We start from the raw sequence: 25,906 nt of genomic DNA on the forward strand, positions 1-25,906 counted from the left end.
TCCAAAAAAAAAAAAAAAAAAAAAAGTTATCCTCACCCCATCGTCTTCCTGAGTCAGAAGTCTTTTTCCTTTGACCTTTTTCGTGATAGCACTTTATGTTGTTCTGGTTTCTACCAGCAATACAGGCTAAACAGCAGCCGGAAGTCTGACCCTCTGGCCCCGTCCTTAGTCTCTGACTTTTGGCTGCTGACAGCTTTGAGGTTATAGGCTGTATATGGGGAGGGAGCTTGGGGATGCAGAGGGGAAGTAAGACCTGGTTCACTTCCACGAGCAGAAAACTGAGTCACGAGGCCCTGTGCTACAGGCGCTGCACCTTTCTCAGAAGCTGTCCCCACCTTTGCACCAGCTGCATGGCCAGCCCCCCAGGCTGCATTCCTCAGCTAGTGAATGCCTGACTCCAGTCTGTCCCCCTCTGTTCATTTCTTTATCCTGAAAATGCAGGGAGACGTGCCTTCTCTTCTCCTGCCAGCCACTCGAGGGCAGTTTGAGTGTGATAACACGAGGCTTGTGTGCACAAGCCATTCAGGAAAGAGCCAGCCGTGTGACACATGCAGCCAGTGCACACACTCAGTAAACACTCTCGGAGCTATGGATCAGAAGTCATCTTGTTGGCATTGTTGTTTCACTCTGGTACAGAAATGTTTTATTAATTTGTTCAAATTCCCATGACTACTGTTTCACACAAGGTCATGGACTTCTCAGCTGAAAAGTTTTTGGTAGCTTTGGTAGGTCTGAAATTTCAGAGTATTGAGCAAGGCCTACTCTGAGCTAGAGCATGATCTAATAAGATTGGACTGTCAAAACAAGAAGCACCAGTCTGTGGTTAAAAGGTTTTAAAGAAGGAAATGTCGAAGCTCTGTCCTGAGAAACCCGAAAGGATCATAAAACATGTAGGTTGGAAGCTGGTTTCTTTTCCCTTTCTTCTGTGGTAGATGTGACATTGCTTGTATTTAAAGAGATATTGAAGTAGAATGAGGTCTGATTAAACAAAAACAATAGATAGTATCTCTCTATTGGGAAACTCTAATCAGTTGTGTAATTAGGAGGATAAAGCATCAGAAAAACACTTGAAACATTTTCGACCTTGAAGGTCACTTGGGGCAAACAGCTCTAAAACATCAAACAGAGACAATCCACAGCTCAGCCTGGAGTCCCCAGGGGAGTTCGATCCTAGCCCCCCACCCTGAGATTCTGGGCCGCTCTTTATCCTGTTTGCTTCAGGTGTTTTTACCCCCACTGAGAATTGGAACATTCTAGGACTGTCATGGGTTTAAAAGAACCCATGAAAAGACTGAGCGTGAGGCAGTGCCTGGTGGGTGATGAGTCCTCAGTCGGCGGTAGCAGCTGCTGTTCCGTGAAGAGCAAAAGGGTAGTGGCTGTGTGTTTGGGTTACTCAGTATGGCTTTCAAAATCAATATTAGTGCAGTTGTTTTATTTCTGTTTTCATAACTACATTTAAGTCTCCAATTTCATTGAGCTCCTTTCATCCATCTCTTGTCTAAGTATCTCTTTTAGCCTTTTTACTCTCTTCTCCAGTGTCATTCTCAAGAATAAACGCTCAAAACTAAGTTTTAGTGAAGGTGGAGACTGACTGGGTTGAGTCGCTGACCTGCCTCAGCCTCCTGACTGCTCCCATCATACCTGCTGCTGACTTGCAGTGTAACCATTAACAAGATGTGTTTGTGAAATGCCTTATCTATGTAGTCACTTGTGATAAAGCATTGATAAGGAATATGGCTTATTGATGAATATATAGAGATTGCAAGGGGAAAAAACCCATGCTGAAAGCAATCTCACTTTTAATATGTTAGATTACTAGAGCAACTGAAACCTAACTGATTTTTTCAGATAAACTAGGGGTCAAAGTTACACTGCTTTCAAGCCATCTCTGTGTAACATGGAGGAAGGGTTGTTCAGGGGATGCCTCCCAGGAATTTGCCCTTGCCAGTAGCTAAGGCGTTGATCTGTGCAGCCACCACTAAAATTTGGGAGTATTTCTTCTACCAAATAAGGAAACCATTCTCCTTAGTTCTGGATAGAATTAAATCCAAAATAATTCCCTTTAGCTGTGTGCTTTGCTTAATTTAAAGCCAGGACCTCTGGAGAAGTCTGAAAGGTAAAATGCACACATTGTTTGATGTTTCATTTTTTCCCATAAAATCTTCAAAGAAAGGAATCTTACTGTCACCTTGGACTTTCAAAACCATGGACAATAAAAACATTTCATCTGTTCCAACACAGTGTCTGAAGTCACTAGAAATTCTTGATAAAGTTGTCAGCCTGAGTATGCCACTCAGTTAATAAGCCTGCTTTATTCTGGTATGTTGTGCAATCTGTCCTGATTTCCTCTTTCTTGCCTGTAAATTGTAACTTTTCTAGTGATTAGCATTTAAGTCTTTTCCTGATTAAGGAATGGTCAGCAGAAATCATCAGGGACTTCCCCTTGACTATTTTGGAAAAATCTTAAGACTTGAATGTGTTGCTTGGAAATTAAGAAATTTGGAATGATTCGTGTGAACTTAAATGGTGAAATAGAATCAAGAAATGATTTTCTTGAAAATAGGAGAATAAGAGGCTCACAGAAGGAGTAAAACAAGTTTAGATATAATAAACTCTCTAAAACATTTAACATACTTTCATATCTCTGTTCCATGCTTTGCAAAATACTCATTCATTGTATTTTAAGAGCTAAACTGAAATAGAAACATTAAAATAACATTTCAGATGCTTGGAAAGTGACTTTTAAATTTACTTTCTTGAACTGAGTTAACAGAAACTTCTTTTTGAATTGATATCACATAACAGTGTACCCTAAACAAGGATGCCAGAGCAAGGGTGGTGGGGTGGGTGCAGGGTGGGGCCGAGGCAGGAGATCGGTTCAGAGCCACAGGGAGCAGGGTACTCTGGATGAGCAGGAGCTGTCTGCTGTGATAAAGGACGAAGAGCCTAGAGCCAGGCCTGGTGACTCATGCCTGTCATTCCAGCACTCAGGACTGAGGCAGGAGGATTGCCTTAAGTTTGAGGCCAATCTAGGCTACATAGTGAGTTCAATACCAGCCTGAACTACATAGTGAGACCCTGCCATAAAAAAAAAAAAAAAAAAAAAAAAAAAGATGATTCAAAAAGCCTCTTATAGGAAGTGACCTTTCAGCTGAACCAACAGGAACCATCATGGATAGAGCAAAAAGAAGAGCTCAGTGAGTGCACCGGAAAAGCAGCACACACAAAGGCCCTGTGGTTGGACTGCATTTGATGTTCAGGAAGCAGTAAGAATGCAGGTGCAGCTGGAGTAGGAAGGGAGGGACTGGTGGGGGCAAAACTTGAAAGGCAGGAAAAGGCAGCTCTGATAAAAAGCTATAGGGAGAAAAAAACTGGCAGTTTGGTTCACTTACTGTGTTTCAGAATTATCCAAATGCTAAAAATGACATTCTTGTCATTCAGGAGGCTGAGGCCAGGAGGATTGTCACAAGTTCAAGGCCACCCTGGGCTACATAGTAACAGGCCTGCCTGAAAATACGTAGCAAGTCCCTTCTCAAAACAAAACAAAAAATTTAAAATGACATGTATGAAAACACTTTAGGGGCCAAGGATGTAACTCAGGGGTACCACGTTTGCCTGGGAAGCGCAAGGTCCTGAGTTCGATCCCTGATACTGAAGGGGGGAAAAAAAGAACACCAATTTAAAGAAAGAATAAGATGCTTCAGTTTGTAATAGCTAAAACTTGGAAACAACCCAAATGCCCATCAACTGGAGATTGGATAAAGAAGATGTGGTTTTTCTATGAAATGAAGTACTACTCAGCCATAAAAAATGAGGAACTAGAGACATTTATAGCTAAATGGGTGCACATTGAGGCTATACTCTTAAGTGAAACAAATAGGACACACGAGTAAATACCGAATAGTTTCTCTGGTGTGAAAAACTAAAAGTGTAAATAAGGTTCAAATGGTATAACTGACAGTATGAAATAGGAAGAAAATGGCTAAAGAAGAAGTGGGAAGGGTGGGGAAAGGAAATAAGGAAAAAGAAAAAATTGTGAAAAAAAGGAAAAATATGAAAACAAAGTCTTTGTAAATAGGGAAGGGTGAAGAGGGGTGAAGGAAGGGCAGAGGTATGGGGGGAAAAATAAGAACCAGGACATATCATGTAAAGGTACAAGTTCCCAATGATAAATGTAACTGTATTGTTTTCTTTAAATGTACCAATAAACCTAATGGAAAAATAAATCAGTAAGAATAAAGTGCTAGCCAGTGTGGTGGCACACAACTAATCCCAGCATATGGGAGACTAGGCAGGAGCATCATAAGTTTGAGCCCAACCTGGAAACTTAGTGACTTAGTGAAACCCTGTTTTAAAAGTAAAAAAATAAAAAAAGTGAGAGATGTAGCTGAGTCCTAGGCCCTGTGCTCAGTCCCCAGTATCAAAAAAGGATGGGTCACACGACAAATCTGAGCCAGCTACAAGCCGCAGATTTGTTGGCCTGGAGAAGGGTCCCTTTTGCCTGGACCTAAATTCCTCTTTTTTTTTTTTTTTTTTTTTTTTTAAATTCTCTTTGAAGGCAAGTCTTGCTAAGTTGCCCAGTTGCCCAGGCCGCAATCCAATTTGCAGTCTTCTTGCCTCAGCCTCCCAGACTGCTAGAATTGTAGGTGTGTGGCACCACCCTACCCAGCTTCTGAATTTATATTTGGTAATAGAGTGGCCTGACTGTTGGTAACTCTGAGAAGGAAAAGAACTCCATAACTTTCTATTTATACGGCTGTTGTTGCCATCTTCTGCATAAACAAAAGAGACAGAACATCTTTGCTTCAGAGGACCGTACACCCTTTGACATCTCTCTGCCAGCTCACAACCTCAGCACGTGTGTTACCCGGGCCCTGATAGTTTCACTAGAGCCTCATGTTCCCCTGCAGATGGAATATGCCCATAAGAAGAAATCCAGAAACTTGCCCTCTCTCAGTAAGTAAGAAATTGACTCTGCAGAGCAAAGTCCAGGCACACCCCAGTGGTGCATCGGAATTTAGGCTACTGGATGTCACAGCAAACAGCAGCAGAGGGCTGCTCTGTCTTTGCCTCTGTCTCTGCCCCCACCCACCTCTCTCTCTCTCTCTCTCTCTCTTGCTCGCTCGCTCGCTCGCTGCCATGTAAACCCCTGCACAACCTCATGTGAGCAGCATAGGGCTGCACAGCATTTGCAGCCAGTCATTTAGAATAAAAGACGCTGTCAGCTAGATTGGCGCATGCGGAGCAGTGAGTTAGGTTCTGTAGGAGGTGATTCGCTCAAAGTAAGTGATCAGTCAGAGCCAGAGTCCTTGCCCAGCGAGGATGGGGAGCTGGCCAGTCCTTCCTGCATTAAGTGCTTCTGCAACACCCCACACACACATCACAATGCCCTCTTTAGGGTCCTTTTCAAGGAGCCTTGCATTTTTAAACTCAACCACTGAAAATCACCAGGCCCAGGTAGTGGTGGTTTGCTGCTTATCTTTTTTTTTTCCCTACTTCGAAGTGGAACTGGGATTCTGGAAGTGGCTTTCGTTCTCAGTGGCATACGCTGGATAGGGCCCGGCAGGCATCCATTCATCTGCTGACTCAGTGATGCACCATAAAGTAGGAAGATGCTGGGTGGGGAGATGGCAGAGTGTGAGATGCCCTGTTACAGCACAGGTGTAAACAGTACAGTGCAAAGGCAAAGTGAGAGCAGCTGATTCTAGTGAGAGAGGTGGGATCAAGGAGTGTCTCAGCCAGGTGTGGTGGTGACGCCTGCAATCCCAGCTACCTATGAAGCTGAGTCAGGAATGTCACAAGTTCCAGGCCAACCCGGGCAACTTAACCATCCCCTGTCTCAAAATATAATTTTACAAGGTTCGAAGATGCAATAAAGTGTTTGCCTGATCATGGGTTCAGTCCCAGCTACTGCAAAATGAATGAATGAATGAACGAACCAGCGAACCAGCAGACAAATAATGGAACGCTTGACAGACGCAGCTTGACTGAGACTGAAGGACTTAAAGGAAGAAGATATAACCAGGCACAGAGAGACCCGTGGGCCCAGACTGACACAGAAGGGTGACCATGCATAGCATGTTTCTTCATCACTGCCCTTTCTCGTGTGACTAGGAGATTTTTTGTTTTGTTTTGTCTCTTCCCGTGTCTGTTGAGAACATGAAAGGCACAGAGAAGGGGAGGCAATGTGAGGATCCAGGGCCAAAGAAGAAGAAGGTGTGTACTATAGTGTCAGAAGGAGCTGGATGGGCCTTGGCAGCTCCACTTCCTCAGAGCTCAGTTTCCGGCCAGCAGGTTGGGGAGGCTTCTGTTCAGTCACCCTGAGGAAGAAATGGCGCATGTTGCACATGTTGGTAGATGGCCTGCTTCCACATCGCACTACACTCTGTAGCAGCTAAGTAATTCTTCCTGTCAGAACCTCCATCTTCTCATGTGTAAATATCAGGTAACCCTCTCTGAAAGTTAGGTCCTTACCCTGAAGGAGTTATGATCATTTATACCCCGTGCCCTGTAACTGTGCTGAGGAAACGTGTTTTGGGAGAAAGTGAGATCTTGTCAGCAGTTGTATTTTCCATGGAGAGGCCTTCTGGTCATCACTGCCTTCATTTTCCTTGCTAGTGTCTTCATTCTTGTCACATGGCTGATGATGACAAATGCCATTCATTCCCACACAAGCAAGTGAATAGCATGCCTTCCTTTTGGATTCTGTCGTGCTAATATGCAGTTCTCCCACTTTCAATAGGACACGCATAAGCTCAGTACAACTCAATTCAAATAATACACATGTATGATTATATATGTGTGAGTAGTATATGTGCGTGAAGCACATGGTCAAGGCTTTACTCATAAGTATCTAACTGCCTTCTTGGAAAACTAGAATTTATGAAAAACAATTAAGCAACAGTATGAAGAAAGTATATGACAAGGTGCAAAGTCTCAAGTACTGTATAGCGAGGACACCGTTGCTAAGTGTTCATCATGCATGAGAGGGAGAGGGAGCTGAAGTTTCCAAGGGAGGCTTCAGGCTTTGGAAACTAGTTAGACCAATCAGTCTGCCTCATAATAACCATCTTTTTTGATTCTACATCATTTTTCTACCTTCCCAGTGAACTCTTTAAGTATGAGGTGATCCTGGTAAAAATAAATTATTTAAAGGCAATGGTTCCCAAAACATTTCATACATAATACCTTTACTGTCTTCACTAATGCTTTGAAATCTTTCCCTACCAAACTGCATTTATAGATAATAATCTTCCATGTTGTATTAATCAAAATTATTTCCCATCAGAGATCTGGATCAGTATAAATTAACATGAACACAGTACGGCAACACTATTATCCATGTCAAACTTAAAGAAAAAAGAAAAAAAACAAAGGGTGTTTCATTAATTATGTACCTTAGATAAATACCCTGATACTATTATTTAAACATGTATATCCTAAAAATGCAAAATCCAGATGCTGTGCAGAAAGATAGATTTATTATTAATGACAGAAAAACCCAAAAATCCTGAACAAAGCCAAAAGGCAAACTGTCAGAGAAGAGGGATGGTTGTGCTTTATGTTATAGAGGGTTAATTTCCAGCACAAAGATCCTACAAATTAGTAGGAAAATGGCAAACCAGTTCTATAGAAAATCAAAGAACATAAATAGTTCCTAAAAAGCAGTGCCAACCCACAAGTTAGCATATAAGAATATAAGATTATTAACTGGCAAAAGAAATGAAACTAAGTGTCTTTACCTATCAACTGGGAAAGATGTACTTTTTAACACCCAGCTTTATAGAGCAAATGGGCAAGTAGCCTTTCTCAAAAACTGTTAGTAGGAGTATAAATTAATAAAACCTTTCCGGAGGTTGACTAAGAATGCACTTGCCCTTTAATATAACAGCAGCAACTTAAACAGCTTATTCAACAAGTGAGTCCACACATAGGACAATGGTGCAAGTGCAGTAACGTTTATTGCAGCATTTACTGTATCAGCCAAAACTAGACACAAGCCTGTGCTTCTGCTCAAGAAGACACGACAGGGGCCACAGTGTCCTGTCTGCAATAGCAGCAAAAAAATAAAATATATGAAACAATAGCACTCATGACATTGGATCTCAGTTGTGGAAAGGGAATGATCTTTGAAAACAAGATACAAATGAAGGGAGGCCTGCGAGGCTGCAGCTTATTCCTGGAGGGATGAAATGTAGCCAGGAGTCCAGGAAGCCAAGATCGTTAACCTAGAGTGGGAGAGAGGCACAGGAGAGAACTGTGTGTGTCTGCAATGACCTTGTTGCAAATTGAGTGAGCACAAGTGTGTGAGGAAATCCACACAAAGAAGCATCTAAAGGACTGGAGACAACAGTGACCAGAACTCAGGCAAGGATGGAAAAATGCCTGCTGTTCACAACAGCCAGAAAGGAAAACACTCACAGTTCAGAGACTCTTAAATCAACCAGAGATTAAACACAGCTCCAGTCACCTTGAACACAACTTTAAAGACCCCAAAAGATCAAACTATTTTCAGTTAGTTTAACCACATCCCAGCACAAAACTCAATAATGTTTATAAATAGACCAAAAAAAAAAAAAAAAAAAAAACAGAAGGAAAAGAAGGTGTGATAAAAATAAAGAGCACTTCGGCATGTCTAGAATCTAAAAAAGATTACTAGACAAGCATAGTCACAGAAAAATGCAACCTATAATGAAGGAAAAAGAAAATTAGTTCATTGAAATGGATCCAAAAATGCCATAGATACAAATATTAATAGGCAAGGGTATTGTTATGGCTGTGTTTCAGTGTCCCCGCAAAGTTTCATGCGGATGAGGTGGGGCTTTTTTTTTTAGAGGTGGCTGAATCTGGAGTTTGTGATGCTGGGTTTAAGTGATTACTAAATCACTACATGTGAGTGATTCATTTGGCACCGCTCTAATCCTGGTAGTCTGGATGGGATAAAAGGGGAAGAGAGATGCTGTTAAGCCCCTTTTGTTACCTTGTGGGCACCATGAACTGTTTCTCCTCTGTGACCCCTCTACTATGTGCCACTCTGCCTTGAAGTCAGCTGATTATGGACTGAAACCTCTACAAATTGTGAGCTAAATAAACCTTTTCCCTTTTAACTTTGAGTGTCAGGTATTTTGTCTCAACAATGAGAGAAAAGTAACTAAGTCAGGTATTAAAACAGTTATTACAACTACATTTCATGTGTTTGGACAAGTAGAGGAAAGATTTCCCTTGTTAAATAGAAATATGGAAGATTATAGGTAGGCAGGTAGGTAGGAAGGTAAATGGGTAGCTAGATAGACTTACTGAGATCCTGTCTCAAAATATAAAAGAGACCCGGTTGTAACCCAGTGTGAAGGCCCTGGGTTCAGTCCCCAGTACCACATACATACATCGCTAACCTACTTCATGCTACAAATCTGAAAGCATGTCCCCTCAGAGGAAAGCGAAGATGTCTCTTCTCACCAGTCCTATTCACCATTGTACTAAGGATTTAAGAAAAAGCAAGAAAGGTGTCTACTTAAAAAGTAGTAAAACTGTAGGTAACATGATCATTTATACCCAAAATCCAGTGAAATATCAACAAAAGGCTACTAGAACTTATAAGTTTAGTAAATCTGGAGAATACAAGATGAATAAATATTAAAATCATTAAATGACATAATATCAAAAATATGAAAAAGATATGAACTATCTGTGGATATATCTGACTAAAAATGTGAAGCTACAAATATCATTGAGAGAAATCAAAAACCTCAAGACAGATGGGGAGATGCGCCACGGTGATTCGTTAGAAGACTTTGGACACAGGAGTTTCAGTTCCTAGCACATGGACATGTTGGTTCAGAGGAGCCCCAATCAAAATCCCCATGGGTTTGGGGGAATTTTTTTGGTGGGGGATAGATATTAGCAAGCTTTTTCTGAAATTCATATGGAAACACAAAGGACTTATAGCAGCAAAAATTACTTTGAAAAAGGACAGCTAGAAAACTTACTCTTTCTGAGATTTATAAAGCAAAAGTCAAGATGGGGTAGTAAGATGGGCAATAGTTAGATCCATATACAGGCAACCAATTAATTTTCTACTAATGTACAAAGACAGTTCCAGGGCTCTCCAGAAACATACAAAGATAGGTTCCTAAGAGAAGGGTAGCCTTTTTCAAGAAATGGCCCTGAATCAGCTGGGTATATATATACAGAGGCCACCAAAGCAAAGTATACACATTTCAGCAGTTCCCTATATTAATAAATGTCTGGAAGCTAATGACCACCACTTTGATCACCTCTTGTAATTATAGAGGCCAAAGGTAACTCATATTAATCTCATGATGTCTCAGTACATTTACTATTAAAATATTATGCATTTTTCTTTTCCTGATATATACTTTTTTTTATTTTGCAGACTGTTTTGTTTTTGAGACAGGGTCTCACTATGTAGTTGAGACTGACCTAGAACTCACTGTGTAGCCTAGGCTGGTCTCGAACTCACAGTGATCCTCCTGCTTCAGCCTACCAAGTGCTGGGATGACAGTTGTGCACCACTGTGCTCTGCTGGGGTTTTTTTTGTATTTGTTTTTGTTTTTTGTTTTTGTTTTGTTTTGTTTTTTTGAGATAAGTTCTCATTATATAGTTCAGGTTGGCTTTGAATTTACTATGTAGCCCAAGCTGGCCTTTAACTCACAGCAGTCCTCCTGCCTCAGCCTCCGGAGTACTGGGATTACAGACATGCACAAGCAGGACTCTGTATTTAGAAAATAAGCTTTGGTTCCTACCTTACACTGTGTTAAAAAAAAATCACTCAAAATGTGTCATAGAGCCAGGTGCAATGGCACATGCTTGTAGTCCCAGCACTCTGGGAGGTTGAGGTAGAAAGATCAGAAGTTCAAGCCTAGCCTGGACAATTTACCAAGACCCTGTTTCAAAATAAAAATGAGGGCCAGGGATTTTGCTCAGTGGTGCCACCGCCTGCCTCATAAGCACAAGGTCCTGAGTTTGATCCCTGGCACCAAAAAAATAAATAAATAAATAAGTAAATAATGATAATAATAAATAATAGAAAGGTGGCTGGGGATGTAGCTTAGCATGAAGGCCCTGGGTTCAATACCTAGTACCTTTTTTTTTTTTTTTTTTTGGTACCGGGGATTGAACTCAGGTCCTTGCGCTTGCAAGGCAGGCCACTAAACCACTGAGCCAAATCCCTGGCCCCATAGTACCATTTTTTTAAAGTCATAAATCTAAATGTAAATTCTGAAACTAGAAGTCCTAAAAGAAAACATGAAGAAACTGACCTTGCTTTAGAGATTTTTCTCTAGTATAGCACCAAAAGCAGTTTTTTAAAACATATAAATCAGACTTCCTTAAAATTAAGGATTGTGTTCTTCAAAAAATACTCTTAAGATGAGTACCAGGCTAGAGGAGGTGATTTTCAAATGATTAATAAAGATCTTGTATCCATAATACAAAAAAGCAGTCGGGCATGGTGGCACATGCCTGTAATCCCAGCACTCAGGAGGCTGAGGCAAGAGGATCTCAGGAAGTTCAAGGCCAGCCTGGAGTAGCAAGACCCCGTCTCAAAAGGAAAAAAAAAATGCAAAAAGTATTCTCAAAAGTCAATAAGAAAACAATCCAAAAAATGCAAAAGGATTTGAAAAGGTACAAAAGTAAACAAAAAATATTGAAGTGAACAGACAATATTGAAAATGAAAATATATGTGGCAAATATGCGAATGTGAACATGTTTGACCTCTTTAGTCATATGAAAAATACAGGTTGAAACTAATGAGATACTCCTATACACCTATTAGAGTGGGAAAAAACATGAGGATTTTGGCTGTTTTGTTTTGAGATGGGGGTCTCATTATGTAATTCAGGCTGACCTTGAACTTGTTACATAGCCTAGGCTGCAGTCAAACTTGCAGTGCCCCTGCCTCAGTGTCCTTAGTGCTGGGATTATAGGTATACTCTGCTATGCTCAGAATAGAGTGGGTAGAAATTTTTAAAAGACAAAACAACAACAAAGACTGACCATAGCAAGTGTTAGCAAAAGTATAGGGGATCAGAGTTGCATATTACCCTGATGGTTAGAATGTAGAATGATGCAGACACTTTAAAAATCAAGTCAGCAGTGTCCTTGAAGGTTTAAGATCATCTGCTGCGTGACCCAGGCATCTTAGGAGCATTGGAAGGACATGCCATATAAAGACTTCTACCGCACAGATGTCATAGCAGCTTTCTTTGTGATCATTCAGAACTGGAAACAACCCCGACGTCCCATGCCCAGTGAATAGATGCACATTCTACAGGTGCACCCCGCATGGAATGCCACTGGGCAAGCTGCAGGAGCGTATGGCGATGCTTGCAGTAAGGGGTCAGACCAAAAAGTGAGCACACAGGGTGCAGCTCCACTTGGATGAAGTTATTTCCTGTGCTGATTGCTTAAAGTGAGAGGAAACAGATCTGCTGCTGCCTGGAAGTGGGGCAGGAGCAGGAAGGTGCAGAAGGAAGATACTGCAAAGAAACTTTGCGGGTGACAGATGTCTTTGCAGTCTGTGGTGAGGGTTGCACAGATGGATAAATCTGTCAGACTTCTCCAGCTCATACAGCATGTGTTTGTCATACCTGACTAACAGGGCAGGAGGCTTCTTCAGTGTTCATTGTTAGGGGATTACTTAAATTAATTCTGGATGTCTATAAAGTAGAGTAGTAAGCAACTATTTTTATGAGGGTTTTGTTTTGGCTTTTTGAGACAAGGTCTTGCTATGTAGCCCAGGCTGGCCTCCAGCTCATGGTGATCCCCTTGCCTCAGCCTCCCGAGTGCTGGGATTATAGGTGTGGACCACCACACCCTCTAAGCAACTATTTTTTAAGGAGAAGTCAATCTGTGTGTGCCAATATAATTGATTCCCCCAAATAATTACATATGAATGGCAGGATGCAAAACAGTGTATGTTGACATCCCAGTTAGGGAGGCTGAGGCAGAAGGATCACAAGTTCTAATCCTACCTGGGCAACTTAGACCTTGTCTCAAAATTTTTAAAATAAATGAATAAAAAGGATAGGAATGTTACTCAGTGTTAGAGCATCCCCAGGTGAGGTAACCAGTGGCACAAAACAAAAAACCTGTCACCTTTGAAGTAAAAACAGACATTAGATAAGTGTGTCTTCTATATATATTGTATGTATATACATGTACATAGCATCATATATGTGGAAGGGAATCTCTTGAAACATACACAAAAGTGATCATCGTTTCTGAGGATGGGATTGTGGGCTTATGGAAATGGAAGAGAGTTTTCACTTCTCATTTTATTCACTTTTTTTGTTTGCTTCTCTTGGTGTTTTGTGATTTATTTTGATTGAGCTCATTTCGGTTCTGCTGGGGACTGAACCCCAGAGCCTCTCACTTGCTAGGATAGTGCAGTACCTTGAGTTACAATTCCAGTCCTGAATTTTTTTTGAACCATATATAACCTTTTGTAAGTGCGAAAAGAAAATATAGGGCACTAAGATTTAGAGAGAGAGAAAAAGCAAAGAGAGAAAACAAAATTTGGAATTATCTAAGGAAATAATATTGAATGACTATAACAGTTGAAATAACTATCAGTTCAAAAATATAAATTTTGAAATATGATCCAGATTGTTTTTATAAGCACTGGGGAATGAACACAGGGCCTTGTACTGAACTACATCCCCAACCATTTTTATGTTTTATTTTAAAATAGGGTCTTGTTAAGTAACTAAATTGCCCAGGCTGTGCTCAAACTTAGATCTTCCTTCCTTGGCCTCCATAGTGCTGGCATTGCATGCAGGCACCATCACACCCTGTTCATTATGCTTTTGAATCATTATAGCAGTCATGTCTACAGGAGACTTTAAAAATCATCTGGGGTTAGTAAATTGATGTTATGGGTTCATACCAACTAACTTTTGTTTTACACTTCATTTCTTGATTAGGTTGTAAAGGACTATTATTTTTTAAACCTTTTAATTGAACTAAAAAATAGCTACTTTTTAGTATTATGTGAGGGCTGTATCTGTCTTTCAAGAGAGCACATATGATACTAAGAAGATTAGAAGTATTTTTCCATGCCATGTTAGGTACAGAATGGAAGGAAATAAAATGTGTAGAAAGTTAGATTTCCCTAGGAATGTTGGAGCCCTTGAAGGTTTGATCTGAAGGACCCATTTATCCAACATGGTGTATGTAGCCCCAAAATGTGTGTGTATATTTGTTGCAAGACTTAAAGGCAAGACCGTATAGTAGGTTAGTAATTATCACAGGGATTACTATGAATGGGTTTGTGATTCTTGACATCTCTAAATGAGTCTGAGTGGATTAATGAAGAAGTAACCTGGGAACTCCTTTGAGTCCTTGGAGATTAGTATGCATTAAAAGCTTCTCTCGATGACACATTGCTGTCCCAAGAACTAGCCATAATTATGGGTGAGGTTTGCTAGCACAAGGAAATGCATATTTTAGAACTGTTTGCTTTAGTAAGACTTAACATTGGAGGAAGTAGCACCAGCCGTTTTTCCAGATTAAAATGTCACTTTTAAGAGATGGATATCATCAGGTATGTTGGTGTGCACCTGTAATCTCAGCAACTTGGGAGGCTGAGGCAGAGGAATTGTTAAGTTCAAGCCCAGCCTGGGCAATTTGGTGAAAGCTTGTCTGAGAACATTTAGCACCTTCATGATGGGGCTGTGATTCATATGTCTCACTGGAAGGGGGCTTGGAACCAGCAGGGATACATTCATGACTGTCCAGTCAGGCAACATGGGACAGTCCCATTGTGTCATACAAGCCCCCCAGTGGGACAGCTGTGCATGTAACACTGGTGATTCAAGCAGGTGGAAATATGTGAAAAGGACCTGGCATGGTGGCATACTCTTGAAGTCCCAGCACTCTGGGAGGCTCAGGCAGGAAACTTGCAAATTTGAGCCCAAAAGCCATTTAGCAATAGCAAGACTTTGTCTCAAAACAAAAAATAAAATGGGTCTGGGATGTAGCTTGGTGTTAAAGCCCTGGGCTCAGTCCCCACTACCACACTGGACAGCTTGGGCGCCAGCTGCTCTCATTCTCCAGCAGCACACCTGGCTGTCTGGAGGCCCTTTGTTACAGCATAGAGATCAATAGCAGTACCGCATGGCCCTCTGTGCCTCCATTCCCTTATTTGGCAAATGGAGATGATGCGGTAACCACCTCATAGGGTTGTGGATTCACACAGAGTCCTCACTCAGCTCAAGGCCTGGCACGTAGTTGGTGCTGAACACAATGATGGACGGTGGTGATGGTCACATTAGTAAGAGTGATTGCTACCGTTTTCACTGTTGCCACTTCTCTCTAGGCCTCTCCAGAAGAACCACCGTTACCTAGAACTGTTGGCCTTTAGACCCCTGAGGCTGGGAGTCAGAGCCAAAAGTGTGAGTTGAGAGGGAGGGGCCTGCCTCAGCCTCCCTGAATATTGAGATTACAGGCATGGGTCACCATACCCATCTAGAAAACAGAATTTAAATCCAGCATATCTCAACAAGGAGGAAATTGACTTGGGAGATGGGGTCTTGGATCGGGGTGACTTTGCATCCCCCCTTCTCAGCTTGGTGCAGCGTAGGACTTGGACTGGGTGACCACAGCTCCTTCCAACTTTAGTGTAATCCTGAGCCCACTGAAAGAGAAATCCAGTCCCAATCCCTTTATGTCTTAGGTGTTTGTGTTTGTGCACACACATGCTGAGGAGGAAGCATTAAATGTCATGCGTTAAGGAAGAAAGTGTTCGCAATTTTGAACAAATCGTTAGGCTTTGCTGTCAGTGTCCAGGCCCTCTCTCACAGAGCACTGTGCACAGTAGATAACAAAAAGGTGGAAAAGCACTGTGTAAATGTCAAGTGCTGTGTGAAGAGACAGAACACTGCAGACTTGAGCATGGGGAAGATGAAAGCTACAGACTTTCTCCACCCTGAAGTTTCAGACTACTTTCTATATTTTCAATAGTTTTTGTGTATATTTTTCTATTAAGAATTAGTAAACATTTGAAGCACTGCCTTCAACATCAGACCATATTGCTGGAAATGACTTCTGTTTCACAACCCGAATCCCCTGGCAAAGCATTTAAAACAGGCTTATTTCATTTCAAATTCTGACCAACAGCAGAGTGACTGGCTGGTTTCATAACACGGCCCACTTCTCCCAATCACACGTTTACCCACAGGGTGATTCTGGGAATGTGTAGACAGCCCTGGAAGGGGCCTGGGCTCTCGGGCCACCCTTACAGGCTCCAGTGCACTGCACCCTTTGCAAGGACAAAGAGTCCCCTCTTGCACTTGTTTGATGCTTTTCTGTAAGGAGACCAAAGCTACTTTGTGGACTTTATTTCTCACACCATCCCTGCAGTTAAGTAGGTGCTGTCATCCCCACTCTGCTGATAAGGAACCACAGCCAGAGATGAAAACTGGCATTTCAAGGGCACACGTGGGAGCAGAGCCACATCAGATACGGGAGCTGGGTTCTACATTTTATTTACGTTCCTCTTCCATCTGCCCAAATTCTCGAAAGTGAAGCAAATTGAGAATTCTGTAAAAGTCATACTTTGGTCTCTAATTCATAGATGCTTTAAAAATTAGCAGGTTTTCGGAGCCTTCCTTTCACTGTCAGGTGTCTTAAAACTTTTCTCTTTAAGAACACTTTGAAGGGCCGGGTGTGGTGGTGCACGCCTGTAATCCCAGCACTAGGGAGGCTGATGCAGGAGGATTACTGTGAGTTCTAGACCAGCCTGGACTACATAGTGAGTTCCAGGTCAGTTGTAACTACGTAGTGAGACCCTGTCTAAAAAAAAAAAAAAAAAACCACTTTGAAGGCCATGTTAGTAATACCACATGTGCATAGAAGCAAATATATGTACATTTGACTAACTCTGTGAACTTCATTTCCTGAGAAAATGTGAATAACCTCACTTGCTTCAGGTTTCTATCCGTGAAATGGGGCAGTGTATAATCTGCTTAGCACAATGTCTTGCCCACAGTAAGCCTTCAATAAATAATAATAGTGCTTACATTATAAAACTGGTTCTTGGCTCAGCTTTTCCCTTGATAAGACTTGCACTGAGAGTTTAAGCTCTCGGCAAGCAACTCTGCATACTTTTTAAAAGAATGCTCTGTGTGTTGCTGTTGCAGGCCTGTTTCCTTTCCCTGCCCCTTCAGAGTTCCATTCTGACTACGAGACACTTGGTCTGGAAGGAGTCCTGCAGTTGAACTTGGGTTTCTCTCAAAACAAGGTTACCTCTTTAGTGGGCCCCAGTGAGAAGAAGCTACTTAGTCTTTTGATTGTTGGTTTTTGTGGAGTGTGTGTGTGTGTGTGTGTGTGTGTGTGTGTGTGTGTGTGTTGTTCTTGTTTTTGTTTTTATTTTGGAGACAGTCTTGATACATAGTTCAGGCTGACCCTGAATTCACTGTGTAACCCAGACTGGCCTCAAGCTTGCTGCAATCCTCCTGCCACAGTCACCACCACCACTCCAGTGCAGGGTTGACACGCTTGTGCCATTAAAGCTATTTGGTCTTCTGAGCCAATCTTTGATTTCAGAATTCTCTGAGTTCTCATGAATATGGTAAGCTACTGTGCTGTGTCCTTGGGAATTGTCCAGTTTGGGTCTCAGGGTTGGGGGCAGTGTGATCTAATCAGTTGGGGACATGGAAGAGAGAGTTGTCTGAATGGAACGCTAAACTAATCGGACATCATGGACACTGGCTGCTGCCAGAAGCACTTGCCTCTCACTGGAGCACATGGAAAAAATAAAGCCTCCTGAGCCCCACGCCACACCTGCAGAATGAGAATTCGAACTTGAGTCCAAATTTATTTCTGGAATGCTTTCCTTTGTAATTCTGATACCCTGCTGCCCTGCCAGGAAAATGTGGTGCCTCCAAGGTCATTCCCGGGGCTGGCTAATGGCAGAGGCCTGAATGGAGCTTTGCTCACCCCAGGGTCAGCACACAGCTTTTCACTGCTGCCCCACGCCCCTGGGTGCTGTGTGGAAGGGGAGGAGCAGCCAGTCTGCTGTGCTTTCTCATCTGCACTACAGATATTACACCTCCTGAACTGTGGTGCAGTGTGAAGTGACACTGGTTCACTTGTCCTCCACGCAGGCTGACTGAAGGGTGCAGGGAAGTCTGAGTCATCAAGCAGCAGCTGTCTGAGGTGCTTCGATCATTGTCATCGAATGCAGGTGTTAGTCCTATCTGAGCACTGCTCCAGGCTATGCCGAGTAACTTTCCTAGATAATGGGCTCTGCCCTTGAGGACCTGCTGAACAACGCTGATGGGGGAGCTGTACACTGATGTCAGAGAACCTGATCTTCCAGCCTAGGAGGAGCTTGGGGGTCTGTCCACCTGGCTTTAGAGAAATGAATACTTTCTCTCCGGTCACAGCACAGGGAGCAGATGTCATGACCCAGACAGGCAGAGTTCCTTCCACCTCCCCATCCTGATGTGGAACTGGTTTTCTCATAGAGCTGTGTGTGTGGGAAGGATTAGGCCAAAAAAGATTATGAAGTACCTTGAAGCAACCTGGAAAGAAGTAAGGCAAGAAAGGATAAGTGAGATCTGTTCCACAGATAGCAGTCATGATGAGGCTGATGAGGAGGCCAGACTCTCCAAACTGCTGCCGGCCTCAGGACTGGGCTGGTGTACAGCAGAGTCCCTGGGTGGGAGGAAGCCACTCTGGAGGGGTCACGTCATCGCCATTTCTGAATAGCCGCTATGTGCCAAGCCAAGCCGGTGTGTCGCATTTATGTACTATAATTTCTTTTTCCTCGGAACAGCCCTAACCACGAGTGCTCCCCATTGCAGATGACAGTGCCCACTCAGAGAACTGGGTGACCCGCTAACAAGCAGAGGTCCTGAGGGAGCAGTGCTGATACCCATGTTGGCTCCTTCTCCCAGGCCTAAGGATACGGGAAGTCCTCAACTTAGGAGCATTTGGGTTGCAAACTTTCACAGACACGAACAGATATAAACTTGTCATTACAAACACTCAGATGGGGCTGGGGATTTAGCTCAGCGGTTCAGTGGCCTGCCTTGCAAGGGCAAGGACCCAATTTCAATCCCCGGTACCAAAAAAAAAAAAAGCCACTCAAAAACTCGGACAGGTCGGGGAATTTGCTCCCGTGTCTGCAGGACACTGTCGTGGTGAGCTGCTGTGTGCTCACTGTACAGTGTGACAGTGTGCAGTAGGACAGTACAGTTGGGGATTTACTGTATTTGTGGGGTGTGGTTTTTTTTTATGTTTGTGTCAAGATGTATAAGACTTACTTTGTTGAATTTAGGAACGAATCTGACTTACAAATGTTCTCCCAGGAAGGAGCTCGTTCTTAAGTTAGGGATGTCTTGTATGGAGAGGAAGGATATGGATAGCCAGCCAGGAATTAACTTAAAATTTCTATTTTTGTCTATAAACAAAGGAACAGAATGGTGGGTTGTGGAGGACTATTCCTCGGAAGGTAAAATTAACAACACGAGCTCCTGCAGCAGTCTAAATTATGCTAAAGAAAGGACAAGTGGAAAATGACCAGAGGTTGCTTATTTGTCAGATTATTGATGTGGTGACAGTGAAAGGAATGCTCCCAGAAGAGAGAGAAGTATGTGTCCTTCATAATCAGAGTTTCGAGTGTTTGAGAGGGAAACTAGGTATTGCTCCATCAGGGGAAAGTTCAAGGTAGACAGGTAGGCCAGTGTACCATTTAGACAGGGCACAGCATGGTGTCATCGCATGAGGCAGGTGCTCAGAAGACATCACTTATGGCCCTGTGTGCATGTGGCACGGTACTAAGACACTGCTAAGGAAGTGAATAAACGCCAGAGAAGTTCACAGCAACTCGTAATGGAGGGAGAAGAACAGAGCAAGTTAAGCCTGGTGGGACCCCACACCCTGAAGGAATGGACATGTTCCTGAAGATGTTAAGGAAAGATAGGTGAAGCAGAAGGCAAAAGCAGATGCATCCGAGGAAAGAAAGAGAAGGCCTATTGAGCATTGTACTGTGTGCTGAATATGTTCAGTAGTCAATTAAATTAGAAACTCGAACACTCAAACCTTACAGAGTGCTGCTAATTAAGTGTTGTCTGATGTACAGGCAGGAGACTTAAGCTCTGAGAGTGGTCAGGTGCCTTAGGATAGGCTGCTGGAGTCCAGACTCACCTGGCTCTGACTCTGAGCCCTTGACTCCTGCCACTCTGCCTCAGGCAGAAGCTGGAGAAGAGGGAGCTGATTGGTTTTGTGTGGAGGTGGAAGCTGTGGAAGGGTTCGGAGAACCGATGAGGATCCTGGTAGCGACAGACAGTGAAGCTGCCATTGAACCAAAACAGGAGACACTGGCCACAAGGAAATCCACACGGCTGTGTTTCCAGTTTCCCAGTTTCACTTGCCCTGTATAGTGTTGACCTGCTGACAGCCCCCGTGCCCTCCCCGCGTGTGGCCATCTTGTCCTCTGCAGTGACTTGGGCCACCCACTCTAGTGAGATTACGGGCCTGTACAAATTGCAACTAATTGGTAGCAGCTTTTGAAGAAGTACTAATTTGGGAAAATAGAGGTAGCTGACACGAGGTTTTTGTAATCTTGAGGCATGAGGAGAAGAATGGGCAAGCATCTGACTTTAAAATTAGGTGGGTGTTCATGGCACAATGAGAAGACTGTTTTCTCTTGCTGGGAAAACACATCCCAGCCACTGACTTAATTTCTGTTCCTGTTGCTGACTTGCAGTCCCACTCCCCCTCCATGTATGTATCAGGTCTGAACATAATTCTTTTTTGAAGTCCACTGACTCTTGTAAATAATGCTGCGATTATAAGGTTTCCTGAATACAGTTTTCAAAATGTTAGTAATAGCCACATTGCACCTACCTGCTATACTTGGCTAACCGCTCCTGTTGCTCAGTTTATTTAATATTGGTCATAGTGAAACATGTTTTCATAACTTGAAATCCAAATTTTATCTCCCAGGTTACTAATGGCCATTTATTTCTGGACCATAAATCCAGGGCATTGTGTAAGGTCAGCTTGTGATAGACTGACTCTTAAAGGCAACAGACTCTCCCTGGGATCAGTGCAAGGGATCCCTGGAGCTGACTCACCAAATGGTCACAAAATCTTTGTCTGTTCGTCTCTGAGATGGTCTGATAATGAGGAGCTTGAAGGGCTAAAACTGGAATGACATTTGAGGCCATCAAGTCACCCTCCTCCATGTCCTCTTCTCTTAGTTTCCGGATTGGTGGAGGGATGAGGCTAAGGGATTTGACATGCAGGACATGGCCTCCACTCGCGGTCACTCCACTGCTCTTCTCACTGAGAGGCTGTTCTCTTCTGCTCGGCAGGCAGTTGGCATGAAGACATGTTTTTCTACCCTAAATGTTGGTTGGGAGGAAAAAGGCTGCCTTTTGTATAAAACTTCTTGAAAATATTTCTCATATAATCAGATCAGCAGAACACAAAAGTGACCTCCTGAAAGGTTTCCCAAAGTCCCCTGGGCTTGAATTTTCTTCTCACTTTTCTTTTGTAAAGCTGTGTTCCTTTCTAGGAGTAATGAATCTTTGTTCTAATAGCATCTTGCAAATATCTATTACATCAAAATTCCCAAGCAGAGTAAAATACCAATGATGGCCCACTTCTGAACCTTACTAACAATGGCAACAAACATTTTATGAGAACCTTAGAAGAATACAGAAGAGAAAAATCAATTAGAAAGTATACAGCCTATGCTGTCCAATACGAAAACCTGCACTCTAAAATGCTCAGTGTTGTTAACTCTGCTTTGCTTTTATACAGTACCTGTTCTCAGGCAGTGGGATTTTAAGTGAGTCTATTGCAGGAGCAGTGAGATAGTGTGTGTGTTGAAAGTGAAGATTTATGGGGAAAATTTTTTGTAAGGACTGAGTCAGACCATCATGTTGCTTCAGAAATCTTGGGATCTGAATTCAGGGCAAGGATTTTTAAAGGATTCTCTATAAACCTAGTTATAGCTCTAGCCCTTAGATTTCCACTTCGCCTGCAGGTCAAAAATGAGCACCCAGGCCAGGGAGCACAGAGCCCCTCTCACAGCTGTGGCTTGCCCTGGGGCATCTGCCCTGTATCTGTCCACCTGGCACCTATCTCCCCTAGCCTACTGGTCCCTCCAATGCTCCTGGCCTCCTGGAGCTCCTTGTGCTGCTTGCAGTGACCTTTCCCCTCAGGAGTCCCCGTGAATGCTCACACTGATGCCACGTGTCTTAGTGTACTTCCTTCCTGACACCAGGCACTGAGTCCTGTTTTTATCTCTGTGCAAGACCTGCCAAGGCGTGATAGGCACTGGGCAATTGGTGGGAGGGGCAAGCAAGCTCCCAACTGTCCTACGTTTCCGGGTATGTTTAAATACTAACCCTGGGGAAATACAAGTCATATCAGCAGACCTGCCTTTCGGCTGCTATCATTGCTTGGCTGTTGTAATGGATGTGGTAGGATGCAGTGCATATCATTGGGATGACTGCGCTTAGTGTCTCCCCTCACACTGCCTGTGCCCATCTCTCCCCCTTCCTTCAGGGCTCCTCTTGGAGTCACTGTCCTCCTGCGCTCATCCCACTGTGCAGCAGTCCAGTTTCCTTGTCTGTCTCAACCCCTCCCCTGTGCTAGGAAATAGCAAGTGGTCAGCAGATGTTTACTAGATGCAGTGTTTCGTATCTTGGAGGCCTAAATGAAGAAGAGAACATTTTTCTTTAAATTTTACTCCTGGTCCTAGGAAACATGACCCCCGTGTTTTTAATGCGACGTGAAGCCTGACATATTTAGGGCTACAGATATCATTTACCCAAACAGTGTGGGAATGTACTGGACTTATGATGAAACTGGGTTAAAATTTGAAAACTAAGGCTCACTACTGACAATGGGTAATTAACTTTAATTGCCATCTTCATATTAATTCTGAAAAATAAAGTAACTATTAGTTCTGAAATATTAGAGAAATCCTATTTAATATTGCTTCCGCATCTATAAATCTGTTGTAAATGGAAGTGTTTTTTACACGTCATTCTTTTTTATTTGTACCTGATTTATCACTTTGATCTCTTTAGAAGTCAAATCATATTTTTAGAATGAAATAGTCTTAGGCTTTTTTATCATTAGCTTTTTCACTATGTAATTTAGAATAAGAACAGGATGATAAAATTTGATACAAGAGGCCTCTGTGTGTTATCAAGCAACCTAGTCAACCTTTGTTAACAAAAATTCTCTTTCATAATTGCTAGCTCGTTTTGAAGAAGTTTTCTTGAAGAATGGCCTTCAGTCTGTATGTAGAGTGTGAGAAATGCATCTTTCCTTCCTGGGAGTTCTTCCTGACAATTAACATTTTCCTTTTCTCAATTTAATTCCATTGCTCCTAATTATGACCCTGTAATTAGGTGTTGGTTGCATCCCCTGCATAATTTCTGCCTCCTTGATGTCCACCCTTCTTCTTTTTTTTTTTTTGCTATGCCCCTTATGTGGTCCTGAAGTTCCTGCTTACCTTTTCCCTTCCAGGGCTTTTGGGGTTGAAGTTCTCAGAGTATGAGAATGACTTCCCCAGTGGCCTCAAACACTTACCTCTCCTTAACTTCTGTGTGTGAAGAGAAGTTTGCGGAATACTGCAGTCAGAGGGATCAGAGCTATGATACAGCCTTGCCCCTCTGCCGTGTCGCAGGGTCAGGCAGGGCAGTGTGCTCAGTGCTTGCTACCAGCCGTGCGCACCATTCATTCCAGACCAGACCAATGCCTTGGCCAGTACTGTCTCACCATCATCATTCTTTGTTCAGAAAGTTAATTACTTGAGCCATGCCTGGTGGCACAGGCTTGTGATCCCAGCACTCCAGGAGACTGAGATAGGATTGTAAGTTTGACCCCAGCTTTAGCAACTTGGTGAGACCCCAGTCTCAAAATAAAGAAGGGTTTATAGCTCCATGTGAAGTCCTTGGGCCAATCCCCAGTAGCACAAAAAGGAGAGGTGTAGGGGGAGAGTGTTAGCTGTTATTTGAATAAGGTATTTTTTTTTCTGTATAGATTTTCCTGCTTTTCTTTCTGTCTCTGCTGTTCGTTCTCTCCCTCTCTCCCTGCCCATACATATACATACATATATACGTGCTTCATTTTCTCTTCACTGACAGTGATACTGTCTTCTGGGGCTGAGGACCACCATATGCTTTGAAAAAGAAAAACAAGATCAAGCAGCACTTGCTTGGCCTTTTCAGAAGCTGTTTCCTGAGTCCTCCTGTCATTGTTTTTGATGATGATTTTATCATTTCTTAGGTTTCTTCCTCAGTGAGCATAAAACATTCTATTTTCCCTTCACAGCACCCTAGTGAGGTAGAAGAGAAGAAAGAGTGACCTCCTGCGGGAGATTAGCACCTACCCCTCAGTTTAGGTAGAGCCCTGTGGTCTGCCAAAGAGCCAGAGCGAGTGAGCAGAACCAACTGGAAGTCACTTGGCCCCATGGATTGGTATCCGGGACTGACACTGAGCCCCTGCCCTGTGCTATGGGACAGGGAGTGGAGATGACAGGAAGCTGCCCTGCCTGACCTTGAGAAGCCTGCTCATTAGTGGGGAAACAACTGCATCAACAGACAAGCAACCCACTTTCTGGTCCCCCTTCTGTCTCTCTTAGACAGAAGCTTTCTTTCCCTCAATAATAGCTTTCTTTCCTACTCTTAAAAAAAGAGACAAAATTAAGTGCCCCTGGCAAGGGTGGGGGGCATGTGGGAAGCCCTGAGTGGGATGCTTTCCCAGAGGAAGGCAGAGGCCTTGGTCAGGCTCCCCTGGGCTGCATCTGGGTGCCCTGTGCTCTCTGTGCCACAGCCTTGGCCTATGGGCGTCCCTGCCCCTGTCAGTTCCACTTTTGTCTCCCTGTCCTCACCACCCATAATTGTCACCTGCCCAGAATGTGTGAGCTTTCAGAGCAAGAGAATCTGTCCTCCTTGACATCTTTGGATGATGTGGGCAAGGAAAGAGTAAATGTTCCATGTAAGCATATTGTAAAGCTCTGTGAATGTCATGAAGGAGGAAGTTTTAAAAATGTGATTTCTTCATGTTTACAAAACGAACAAATGACTCAGATCTGCTGTACACATTCGCAAGAGCAGTGTCCTGAGCTGATCCTGATTTTGAAGTCATGTGCTTTCCTTTGCTGGGGGGAGATTTTTTAAGAGGGTAGAAGTGGGGTTGCGGGGATGACAGTTATGACTTGGTTCTGGGGTATTCACCAGTGGGCCTTTCATTGGTCTCCAAAGAAGTGAAAATTGCTCTCGTCCTGTAGATCCTTGTTCCCTTCCTTCCTTCTGTCTTCCTTTCTCCTTTCCTTCCTTTCAGTTTCCCTCCTCCTTTCCCTCTTTCTCACTTTAATTTTATTTCTTCCTTCCAACTAACAGCATTTTCTTTCTGAGGGATATGTTTTTTCTTAGGCTACCTTCTGACAGAAGCCTGAAAACTAGAAACAGTTGTCAGTGCAGACCAGAGTCCATGAATTCAATGATTTGGAAAGCCCTGCCCTGATTGGCTCTGACCATTTGGCCAGGCTGTAGCACAGCCACATTTTGGGTGGCTTCCCTGACATTGGATTGACATGAGATTTGGACCCCCAACCTTTAAAAATTTCTTCCATATTGAATATACTTTGGGAATTGTCCTCTTGGCTTTTCTTGTTTTTAAAAATATGAGTACATTGTATCACCATAAAGAATAATTTTTAGATGGATCAAAAGTCAATCTTGATAGTCTTTATGCAGATATAGATACAAAGGAAAAAATGGGCATGTTCAGTTAGTGCTCATAATACAAGACATTTTATAATCACCACATTCAGTGAGTCCTGTGGAGTAAATGCTTGATTACATCCAGGTCTGGAGGCCCCTGTGCAGGTTGTGACAGTCTGAGGACAGC

At 43.0% G+C, this 25,906-nt stretch overlaps 1 protein-coding gene across 2 annotated transcripts in view; it reads left to right on the top strand.

Annotated features, from left to right (window-relative positions):
- Nucleotides 1–25,906, top strand: part of Nsmce2 (NSE2 (MMS21) homolog, SMC5-SMC6 complex SUMO ligase) — a 238,432-nt gene that overhangs the window by 196,066 nt on the left and 16,460 nt on the right. The gene's annotated exons all lie outside the window — the stretch shown is intronic.

Source organism: Fukomys damarensis, unplaced genomic scaffold (assembly GCF_012274545.1).
Source record: "Fukomys damarensis isolate Sample0158 unplaced genomic scaffold, DMR_v1.0_HiC HiC_scaffold_5, whole genome shotgun sequence".
Taxonomy (NCBI): domain Eukaryota; kingdom Metazoa; phylum Chordata; class Mammalia; order Rodentia; family Bathyergidae; genus Fukomys; species Fukomys damarensis.